Below are 12,678 nucleotides of genomic sequence, written 5' to 3' on the forward strand. Positions count from 1 at the left end.
ATTTCACATCCCTCAGGTTTCACCACTCACGAAAAACCAAACCAACGTTGATTCTTGTTTTATTTTTTAGCTCCTTTGCCAGCAGCCTTTATATGTATCAATGTTAAACGTGTCATTCCCGTTTGGGTGATTGGAGATTTCATGCTCCATGTTAACATTTTTTGCTAGTTGCTTAGTTATGACAACTAACTTATGCCACATAAACCAAACACAAAACAAAGTAGCTGCAACCTTTTTCGGATATGACGAAACATGCATGGGCGAGTGATGTACGCAATTTCCCGTGAAAACCATCCTTTAGTTAATGGAATTGTAATACAATTGTTAAGATAAGCAAAATATCTCAGATAATAAAACTACGTTACCCCCGTTGATATAAAACCTTATAATGAGAGAGAGAGAGAGAGAGAGAGAGAGAGAGAGAGAGAGAGAGAGAGAGAGAGAGAGAGAGAGAGAGAGAGAGAGAGAGAGAGAGAGAGAGAGAGAGAGAGAGAGAGGGAGATTTGTATCGGCTCCACTTCAATTCAGAGTGTTTATCACACAAACCAAGACAAGACAGGATTTCTGGAAGAATTCTCTCCGTTGGCACGAGTCTGGAGTAATCCACAGCCCACGGCACTCTGTCATCCGCTTATTATTTAATCAATCAAGCGCTTTAACCGGCAGCTCATCAGGAGCGTTCAGGCTTGTTCTGTGTGGATGAACCATAGACTGTAAAAAAATATGGACGTAGTGTCCGTGACGTCACCCATAGGATTCTGATAAGCCGTTCTGAAGCTTAAAGTAGGGGCGAGCTGGGCGTTGCCATCTTGTGAGCAAGTCAACGCGTGTCACTCCCGGATAACAGAAAATGGGCAAAAAGGCGGGATGTACGCGGAGCTGAGGTGACGCAATAACTATAGACGGCGGATAAATGGCTATCCACCTGTAACCACGCCCTTAATTATGCAGAACCTTAAGGCTTTATATAACGGAAACGAATGAGTTATAAAAAAATTCACCCCCCTCAGAGTTGTCATGAAGATCAAAATTAGCATTATAAGCCAAAACCACAATTTGTACCAGGCTGTAAACATGTTTTTTTCTGCTTTAAAGTTGAGAATTTTAATATGGGGCTCAATGAGATTCTGCTCCCTTCTGGAGCCTGCCTCTAGTGGCCAGTTAAGGAATTACAGTTTACATTACTTCCGTATTGGCTTCAGAAGAGATCGCAGGAGGTTGCCGCTTGGGATGAACTCGGGTCAGTCTAGCTGGAGTATGTAGGCGTTCAGTGACACCTAGCGGTCGGTCTGACAACAGCATGGACATGCTGCTTTGCATGTTACTGGGGGTCAAAGGTCATATCGATTTTCCAAAAGCTTACACTGGTATATCAAAGGGCCGAGTTCAAAAACACAACACTGTTTCTGGTTTAGAGTATGTTTATGTGTATTATTTTATTTTTCTGTGTATTTTTTTTTTAAATAAACAAATAAATATCCGATAAAATAAATGTAAATAATAATAATACTCTAAGAGTACAGTAATATAAGAGAAAAACAACGCAATCATGTAACTTAATAGAAACAAAATATTCTCTAGAAAATATTTTGATTTATACTGTGCAATAAATATATATATATATATATATATATATATATATATATATATATATATATATATATATACATATATATACATATAATATATATATATATATACATATTATATATATATATATATATATATATATATATATATATATATATATATATATATATATATATATATATATATATATATATATATATATATATATATATATATAATATACATAAATGCCTTTTGAATATTAGGAAATTTTAGGTTATATGCACAAATTTCATGAAATTAGGGGGTTTGTGGCATCTAAATGGTTGAAAAAATTACTGGAATTAAAAACATTAAAGTAATAAAACAAATCTATTTCAGTAACATTTCTCAATTTTTGTTTAAAGTTGCAGCACAAAATAACCCTAAAACTTATAAAAATAAAAATATTAAAGGGGTACTTCAGTGCTGGGAAGATGAATCTGTATTTAAACTGGGTCATTAATGTAGTAGAAATGTGAAATTATTTCTGAATTTGGTGCTTTCTAGACTGAGAAAAAAAAAACAGAAAAAAATGTTTTGTCTCATGGGAATCAAAGACAACAATTACCAGAATGCTTCACTGCCCTACGAGGCCACTCCCAAAGCCACCACTGATCACTTTCCCACTGCATTCATCTTCATAAAATCAGTTCAATTAGAGAACAGACACTATAATTAAAAACTGAACATGTCTCATGAATATATTGTGAGTAAGCCGCTGAGGGAGTATCACGGCACAAACGTGTAAGATTACAAAAAAAAAAAAAAGAGTAAGATTACACTCATCATGATGAATGAGCTGAGGTAAGCGCGGCATACATTCACAGTGCAGGTTCAATCTGGCGCATTTTCAGGTCATGCCTTTGGAAGCTTAACTTTTAATATTAATTAATTTGAGAAGTTAAAACACTTACATGAGCAATGTACATTCGTTTACATGAATGCCTGCAGCTGCGAGCTGAGCTGTGAGGCGGATCTCTCAATGCACGGGTTGAAAACATGTGGAAATAGCTCCCTCGGCTGGCTGTAGTCTTTAGTCTCTGTCCAAATGTTTTACTGACGACGCAAATTGACGATATTTGTGTCATCAGAGTAATTTTTCCAGAAATAAAATACAGAAATCTCTCGTCTCAGGGGGATATGAGGGGACACGATCATTTGTATATACTCCAGGGTTTCTACTGATAGAAAGCCATATGCTCATTGCTGAAATAACCCATTACAGGGTTGCCAACTCTCACGCATCTGGCGTGATACTCACGCTTTCAGGCTCTGTCTCACGCTCTCACTCCGCCCAACTCAATCTCACGCCAAATTGCCAAACCTGCTTTTGATATTAAACAAAGCTATAAGCTATAATTTTTTTAAATGTGTTTTAATGAAATTCAAACAATAAATAGCGTTTTGGCGCTAATGTGGCATAATGTTAAAGCCAGAGGCGTTGAAAAGCGGAGTTGCATGCTCTCGTCTCCCTGCGGCGCGCGCTGGTCACGTGGCCCATGAGCGCTCAATACTTCTAGCGCTGTGCCAATGAATTTAAATGGCTTAAGCGGATACACAACTGTTTCACCATATAGATGTTTGCTGCAAGTTTTGGTAAACAGTACAGCATAGTGTTAGTGTTTATTGATTATTAAGTCAGCCATATTTACAGGATCGTTTTATTATGGAGAGTGATAGAGATTCAACATTGTACATTAATGTTATTCTTGTATGTAGCCCTCAGGTATTCCTTACTAATAGGTCACACTCATACTCATTAAATTATATTTATTGAATATTTTGAGGAGATCTTTTGGTACTAAATACTATTTGTGCAACAATTATTGTCAACAAATGACCACTTAAAATATTTTTCTTCTAATATTTGTATTTCTTCTAAAATTTATATTACAATTAGTGTAGTAATTAATATTAAAATAGAGAATTCCAATTCAAAGAGGCAAATTAGAGTCATTTTGTGGCTAAAAAATATTAATGTTTATTTGTAATGCCATTAGGTGCCTTATGGCTCTTTAATAAATATACATGTATCTAATCTAGTTGCTCAAAAATATATTGCAGTCTTTGCATTCTAATAAATATTTAGATATGATGATCAAACACTAGATTTCTTTAAATGTGAAATTTCAAAACTTAAATAACTTGCATCCCAATCTTTTTAATGAATAATGATACTTATATAAGCAGTCACAAGTGAATATTAAGGAATGGCACATATAATTTGACCCAAGAAATGTTTAAACTAGTGCTAAAACGAACATCATGTAACAACAACGAGTTTATGAGTTTAATGTCTCGGGGAATAATTAACTCAAAAGGGGTTCAATATTCAATATTCATGAATTTATGAATATAATTTGCCCGTCATTCATTACGTATTAAAAATTTCCCGATAGGGAAAATTGTTTAATTAAATACAAGTAACCCTTTATGAAATTGCTTGAAATTATCCTACTAAGTTCGTCCACCAAATTAGTTATAGACTTTTCAACTCAATTCTCCATAAGGGATCACTGCTTTACGAGCGCATAAGAAACATTAACTTTACTGATCAGGACAAGTTCAATATTTCAAATGGTCATACAGTTTACTTTACTAACATAGTAGCATAAGCAGTTAGGTAACTTAGATCGCAAGTTTCATTGACTTTGTGTATGTGGGAGAACAACAGACCCAACTCATTAAATGTCTTTTCGGAGGTTTAATAAACACAGACTAAAAATAACACTACGATTCACACAGAGAGTACACACTAAATATGCATCAAGAAAGTAGACATGTAGGTATTAACGAAAGAATACATAAAAGAGAATAATGAATAGAATGAAATTAGAGAGAGATAAAAGAGAGAGATGGGACAAAGCATTTAGAGGTAAAAACACAACTTTCCTTCAGTTCAACCACTACGACCTTCACGGAGCTTGTCCCAACGGGACAATACACACCTTCTTTACAGCAGTTTAAATTTTATAAGAAGAAGAATACTTGCATTTCTTTTGGTTTCGTTTTGGCTTCTCGCTTGTGTGTGTGTGTATATGTCTGCGTCTTAGGTAGTTCTCTCCGAGGTCGGGAGGTGACGTAGTTTTCCTTTAGCGGCGTTTCGGGTCTACCTCCTGAAGTAGCCCGTGGCTAGTAAGTTGATGGAACGAGGAACAAAGGATTGTTGAAGACCGGATTGTAGAAACGGAGTTTCTTGAAGAGGAGTTTCCAGAAGAGAAGAGTTCAGAGGAGAGTTTCAGAAGTCAAGCCGGGAAGAAGTTTCAGAAGCGAAGAGGGGAGTCAAGAGGGAGTTTGTGGTCTCCACTGGTCTTTTAAGAGAATTAATCCACGCCCCCTTCTGGCTAATTCACCCAATCCAGAGGGTGAATTCGGTAGCGGGAAAAGTTCTCTTTGTCTCATTTTATGGCCTATTTTGCATGTTCCTGAGGTGTCGTAAAGGGGTGTTGATTTTGTATGGTTTTACTCCCAAGTCGGCTAAACATATTAATGATACATTTCACAATCCCATTTTGTGCATCGTTGAGTAAGTCAAAGAAATAGGAATATTTAGATATCAAACACCTTATGGCTGGGAGATATTAAAACAGAGATACAATTTTACACAGGAATACAAGCATTTAAAATGAGCTTACATTGTTTCTATGCCATGACTGAGTAGGCCTGAGTCAAGGAGCATGCATATACACACCAAGCTACCTCGTATACAGTCTAGAATAGTCTTAATTAAAGCTTCATAAGGAATGTGTGTGTGTGCTCGTGAGTCCTTGTGTATTGACAGGAGCCTTGGCGCCTTTCGGTCTGGGGAATGAAAAGGGGGGGGGAAACAGGGTTCGAGTCGTGTGACCCGATCAGGGCCTGTGTTATTTTGACGGGGTCGTAAAACTGCCGAAGTTGTCACTTCCCCCAGACTCTGTGGCGTGGCTCTTAATTTACATGCGGCTACAAGCTATCCCCCCCTTTTTACAATCAACATTGGGTTCCTCTTTGATCCTCATTGTAAGAGACCACAGACGCTACAGTTCCCCCTTTTCATCTGACGAAGTCCGTATGACATCGTCGGATGACAGTTATCGTTTTGGTCGGATGACAGGTGGATCATGAGGGTCAAGTGGCTAGTGGTTTCTTAATTGTTGTTTTTCTTCAGCCTTCGGTTCCTGAGGTTATTCTCGGACAGCCTCCCATCACGATGGATGGATGGTAGGTGAGTCGGGCAGTCGGGAGCAGGTGTTTGTTACGGCTGGGGCGCCAGCTCGATGAGGTCCGTCTCTACTCCGGGCGTTGTAATTTCCCTCCGGGGTTTCCATCGGAGACCCCCGGACACGGCCGTTGTGAGCTTGGCTGTGGAGGTTCTCATCTGGTTGAATTTTCTGTACAGGAGGAAAGCGATGCCCAGGGTTAGGGTATTGCTGAAGATCATAGAGACACATAGCGCAGTGTCAGCTGCGGTCCAGGTTTGGACCACAGGAGAGTTATTCAGGATGGGTATTCGGGACAATGCTTGGAGGGCTGTATCAAGGGGAGCAATGTCAATGAGCTGGGGCCCCCCTTTCTCAATCCACAATTCTAACTCGGGAGCGAGGGTGAAGTTGTGGTCCTTGAAGAAGGCGGGGATTTCCAGTTCCGACTGGTATTCTTCGCTCTGGAGGTGGTACAAGGCCAAGTCGTCCAGGTGGAGGATGGCTCCTCGTGGTACTTGGACCCACATGCTCTGATCCAGCAGGTTGATACGAGTCGCAGTGTCGTGTTGGTCGTAGATCAGTGTGGCGGTGCGCACGGGAGTGTTGACGAGCCACCTGTCACCTACGATCTCTGCTTGCGTCTCGGTGACTAGGGTACGAGGCGTTGCGTCGGTGGGGCAGCGGGTATTGCTGAGCATAGGTTGCAACCCGCAGATTCCCTCCGTGTTGTCTCGGAGGAAAGGTTTGCTTGGGCAGAGATAATGAATGTCTTTGGTCAGGGTACACATGTGTAGGTTTGGGGCTAGGTACAGCTGTGTGTCGCTGTCATGGTACGCGACTACCTGAGGAGTGCGCACCTTGAGGTGGGTGTTACCTTTCCAAAAGCCTACATTAATAATGTCTTTGAGTCGGTAGATTCGGCTCGACTCGATGATGGGTAAATTAAGGAGGAAACCCATTTCTTTCTGCTCGGGATCCACATACAGGGGAATGGCGCTTCCCAACGAGTAGGCCAGGTGTATCTGCAGCGGGTCAGTGGGTGCGTTGATCGCAGATGCCAACACGTTTTGCACCAGGCTTAAGGGTATCAGGTACGGTGGGATTCTACCCATGGCTAAGCTGTCGATGGACGAGCTTATTTCCCGTAACATGTCCGTCATTAAGGCGGTAACTAGCTGTGTTTGGGCAAAGTCATTTTGGAAGACGGTGAATAACTGTTTCATGGAGTTCACGGTCTGGTTCAACAGGACACTGTGGGTGTTTAGAATTACCACAGTTCCTCTCAACGTCTTGCCGATAGTCTGTAGAGCGGCACTCTGTGTGGTGAGTTGCTCTTTGAGCTGTGGAAGTTCAGTTTGGATTTCAGCCACATGTCGTCTTACTGTGGCGATGTTCACTGCGTTGACACTGGACATACCAATGTTAAACAGAGTTCCGACGGCGGCAGCGGCTCCGAGCAGCGCTCCCAGGAACCGTTTGGGGCGGCGGTTGTGTCCACCTAGTTCTGCCTGGGTGACGGTCATCTTCTCTAGTTGTTTTAGCATGTGCGTGACATCAGCATCGGCGTGGCGGAGAGAGTCCTCTGTCCAGCGAGCACCGGCCCAGCTGTACTGGGCTACTGCACGGGGGTAGTGTGCGTTGTAGACGTTGCGGGGGTCAAGTCGGACATACACCTTCTGAGTGTGGGTTCGGCAGTTGGTGATCAGAAGTCCAGGCTGCTCTCTCAGTACGATGCCCGAGGCTGGACCCGGTGTGATGATGTCTGGTGGTGGCTGGCCTCTGATTGTCTGGAGGCACAGGAGCAGGATCCACAGTGGCATCCTGTTACAGGCAAGAGAGAGAGAGAGGGAGAGAGGGAGAGAGAGAAAGAGAGAGTGTGTGTCAGTGAGATTTGTCCCAGGTGGGTGGGACAGTCTTCTCGTTTCGGGGACGGCGGTTGTGTTCAGCTTGCATTGGCCCCTAACTGTCTTTCTCTGTTAGTGGCCACATGTCTCTTGATCTGGTTCCTGTGAACCCATTTGAGAACTGGTTCTCTTTGTCCCTGGTTTAGCTGAATCTGGTATGCGACGGGAGAGAGTTTGTTCATAATCTCATGGGGTCCCGTCCAGTGGGGCAGAAATTTCTTTGACAATCGTCGGGAGCCTGTCAAAGGTGGCGGGTTGAAGTTGTAATACCAGACCTTGTTGCCCACCTCCAGTTCTTGGTGTGAGGCTTTGCGGTCGTAGTAGGCTTTCTGACCTTCAGCGCTCTTTTGCAAGTGTTGCTGAGCAAAGGCAAAAGTTGTTTTTAAATGTCTATGGAGCTCATCGAGGTACTGGAATGTGGTGTACGCGGTGACCAGATTGGAGTCGCCGGGTTGGTACAGCAGGTGTAGTGGCAGAGTCATCTGCCGCCCAGTCATGAGTTCAAAAGGGGATACCCGTGTTGATTCCTGCGGGGTGGCTCTGAGGGCCATCAGCACGAGGGGGAGTTTCATATCCCAGTCTTTTTGGTTAGCAGACACGTACTTTCTCAGCATGGCGACTACTGTGCGATTCGATCGTTCAACTTGCCCTGATGCGATTGGATGGTAACTGACGTGCAGTCTAGCCTGTATCCCCAGGCATTTCCAGATTTGTTGCATGATCTCGGCAGTGAAATGGGTGCCTCTGTCTGAGTTGACTTTCAGTGGCAATCCGAACCGTGAGAAAACGTGGTTTAACAGGAGGTATGCTGTGGTCTGGGCGGTGTCGTTGGGTGCTGGTAGACACTCCACCCACTTGGTAAACTGGCACACCACTGTAAGAAAGTACTTGTTGCCTCTTGTGGACCTGGGCAGGGGTCCTACCCAGTCGATTTGTAGGTCTGACCACGGAAACGTGATTCCTCTGCGTTGCAGTGGGGCTCTGTGGTTCGGGTTTGCCGGTTGGAACTGACAGCAAACCAGACACTCTCTGACGTACTCCGCAACATCTCGCTGCATGCCGGGCCAATATGCCACCTGTTTCAGTGTGTCATACGTGGCTCTGGTGCCGTGGTGTCCCGCACATGGTGTGTCGTGGGCGTACATTAGCATCACCCCCCTTTGCGATCGTGGCACCACAAGCCGTGGCGTTGTGCTGCCATCGGGTGCAAACCACAGAATGTCGTCCTGTATACGCATCATGTGTTTGGAGTTGTATAGTTGCTTGAGGCTTGAATCCTCAGAGAGGTCAGAGTCAGAGATAGGGTGGTCGGAGGGGTCAGAGAGGTGGTCGAAAATTGTCTTAATTGCCGTGTCAGAGGCTTGCATGTCCGCGATGTCATTGTGTGAAATCTGCGGCGTGAGCGCTAGTGACTGTGCGGCGGCCATCGTGGCAGGTGCTGGTCGCTTGCTGCGGGTTAGCACTGCCACGGCGGGGCTGGGTGTGGGGTTTGGAGGTTCCCACATCTCGCCGTGTAGTGCGCCCATCTTTGCGAGGGCATCGGTCTGGTCATTTAAGTCTTTGTCGGGGCCGGGTAGTTTCGAATGGCCTTTGACCTTTTTCCAGTACACCGTCAGTTCATGTGTACTTGTGATGTTGTCACATTCCTGGAACAGGTGTTGGTGCTTGACTGGCTTGTTGTTAGCGGTCTTGAAACCATTTTGTTTCCAGGTTGGAAGGTGGCAAATGAAACTGAGCCTGGCGTAGTTAGAGTCTGAACAGATGAGTAGTTCTTTGAAGTTATGGGCTGACGCGATCTGACAGGCTATGAGAATGGCTGCTATTTCTGCATATTGCGATGACTGGGGGCCCAGCATGAAGTGTCGTGGTGGGCACGGCTGATCGTTCACCCATAGCACACCTGCACCTGCTTTGAGGGTGCCGTCGTGGTTGTAGGAGCACCCATCGACGTAGGCCGTGGGCATGTCTTGGCACGCGTTCAGTTCAAAGTACCTGTGACAGGTGAGTTGTTGTTGTTGGGGTTCTTGTTCATCAGCGGCAGCTGTAGGCGTGTCATCAGAGCAGTTCTGGCATGCAGCCAGGCCATTACCCAGCGCAGACTTGTGGTTCTGTGCATATCGTGCCTCAACGTTGCGGCCTTGGAGGGCCATCAGCCACGTGGCGATACGTGAATTAGTGACTACGCCATCTCGGATGCGTTGGCTATTGAGGAACATTACGGGCTGGTGGCAAGTCTCTATGATAACCTTCTGCGCCCCAATGTAGTTGGAGAACCGCTGTATGGCCCACACCGTGCAGAACAGAGCTTTTTCACAGTCCGAGAACTTGCACTCCGGTGGGAGAAGCGTTTTGCTGGCATATGCGACCACCTTTTTGTCTTGGTCATGTCGTTGATAAAGGCCAGCACTAAGACAGTGGTCGGAAAACCCGGCTTCCAGGTAGAATTCCTTCTGTGGATCTGGGTAAGCAAGGCATGGGGCTGTGCATAAATGTCTTTTTAGTGCTGCCATGGCGTGTTCCTGAGCTTCGGTCCAGACAAACGGTGAGTCTTTCTTTAGCAGGGCTGTGAGCGGTCTGGCAATGTCTGAATAGTTCTCGATGAATTGTCGGGAGTAATTGCATACCCCAAGAAAACTGCGTAGCTTAGAAACAGTAGTAGGGGGCTTGATGTTTTGAATGGCATGAATTCGGTTAGATTGAGGTTCAATGCCTTGGGATCCGATGAGCAGGCCAACGTAGTTGACCTTGGTTCGGCACCATTGTCCCTTGTGGAGGGCAATCTTGGCACCGGCTGCGGATAATTGGTTCAAAACATAGTCTATTTCTTTCAGGTGGTCGTCCACCGTGGCGCTCTTCATGAGAACGTCGTCTACGTAGATTAAGTTGCCTCTTACTCTGGCATCCGGGCAGGCTTTGTTAAGGAAGATGTTGAACTCAGCTGGTGAGTTAGCATATCCGAACGGGCACCTGTTGAAGGTGAATTGTCGGTTGCCAAATGTGAAGGCCAGCTTGTGTTGATCTTCTGGATGCACTGGGATGGTCCAGAATCCAGAGGCCACATCAAGTGTAGAGAAGATTGTGGCCCCCCTTATTCGGGGTATTTCTTGTTCCAACTGAGTCATTGGCCACCTTGACAGCGGCACCTGTTGATTCAATCTCCGATAGTCTATTGTTGGGCGCCAAGTGCCGTTGGGTTTGAGCACGGGCCAAATTGGGGCGGAGTAGGTGCTGTTACATGGACGGATGACACCTTTTTCGAGCATGGACTCGATAATCTTCTGCACTGGTTCGTATGAAGCGATTGGAATCTTGTACTGCTTGACAAACGTGGGAGGCGCACCGGGTTGTGTTGGGATGCGCACCGTGTGGAGGTTTGTGAGACCGCAGTCTAATGAGTCTTTGGCAAAGGATTCTTTAAACTTATAGAGGACTCGTCTGAGTCCCTGACGTTCTGTCTCATTTTGGAGCGCGTTAGCGTCTCGTAGAATTTGTTGCACTTGAGACTCAAAACCGGGGTACGGTTCCTCCCCCTGGGTGTCATCAGTCAGTTTGGTATGGAGGGGTGCAGCTAGTTCATCCGTTTCCATGACAGGCTGTTGGGAGACTGTGTATATTACAAGGTGACTGTCCTCTGTCAGCTCCGTTCGGCAGACCTGGTCTTTGGCCGCCGGCATGACAGATGTTATGGCGATGAACTTGAAGGGTACAGTGAACAGGGTGTTGTCTGTACATTCTGCTGGTATCAGTGCGGGTGGAATGGGCCCAATGATGGGTAACACAAGTTCAAAGTCATGAAAGTCATTGCTGATTAGCCATCCCAGTCGAAAGGCTTTTGGGATGTTGATGTCCATTGCTGTGCAGTTGTTGAACAGGATGTAAACAATACGAGATGACACTTCAGTGAGGGGTGTGGCTTCAAGTGTGAGTCCGAGTTCCACACACTCGGGTGAGGGTTGGAAGAAACTCAGTGTGTGGTTTAAGGTTTGACCACATCGCATGTTGAGCCGCACAGCGACCCCTTTGGTGTATGCTGGTATTGCAGTTCCTTGTTCACTGACAAGCGTGCAGACTTCAGGGATGGTCTGTCCCGACATGAGATTGTCAAGGCTGATGGGAAAGGGTGGCTGTGACGTTAATGGAGCCCATACCATTTCGTTACATACGTCCACATGAGCCTGGAGGCGAATCAGAATGTCTGCTCCGATGTAAACATCGTGGGGCGGGTCCGGTAGGACCAGAAAATAATGGGTAAGGCACCTGTGGTTCCATTTCAGGTGTAACGCACAGACTCCTTTGGCGGACTCCATAGAGGAGGGGTATGAGTTCAAAGGAAAGCGGGTGCGCTTGCTGGCGTAAAGAGTGTGTGGTGCCTTTTCACTGAGTGACTTGAACAGTGAGAGACTAATGGCTGAGTTATCGGCCCATAGTGCGAGAATAATGTTTGTGGTGGTGATGTCATTCAGCTGTAGGTCATTCATGACCCGGGGGCAGAAGGCATCAGAGTCTTTGGTTAGCTGAAATGTGCAGAGTAGCGAACTTGCACTTGGCTTTGGGGCTGAGGCTGGGTTGTCACAGTGTGCTGCAGGGGGTCCCGTGACCTTTGTGACCTGGCAGTCTGGCTCTGCGGGAGTTCCCGTGACCTCTGTGACTTGACAGTCTTGCTCAGACGATGTGTGTGTCTGAAGGGGCAGAGGGTCACGCACTTGAGCCCAGACTTTCAGCTGTTTGAAGTCCAGTACGGGTTCGAAGCGGTCCAGCAGGTCTTTTCCGATGAGGAAAGGATAAGCGTTCATAGGGGAGACATAGACGGGATGTATCAGGCTCATTGGTCCAATTGTCAGGTGGATGGAAGCTACGTGCTTGAGCTGGATGTCGTTTTGGCTATACGACTGCACATTTAGCTTACAAGTGTGAAGGTTAAGGGTGCGATTTTGCCTCTGTGCTTCAAATCTGAGTCTTTCAAACAGTTGGGCGGATATAAG

This window comes from Pseudorasbora parva, chromosome 11 (genome assembly GCF_024679245.1).
Source record: "Pseudorasbora parva isolate DD20220531a chromosome 11, ASM2467924v1, whole genome shotgun sequence".
NCBI lineage: Eukaryota > Metazoa > Chordata > Actinopteri > Cypriniformes > Gobionidae > Pseudorasbora > Pseudorasbora parva.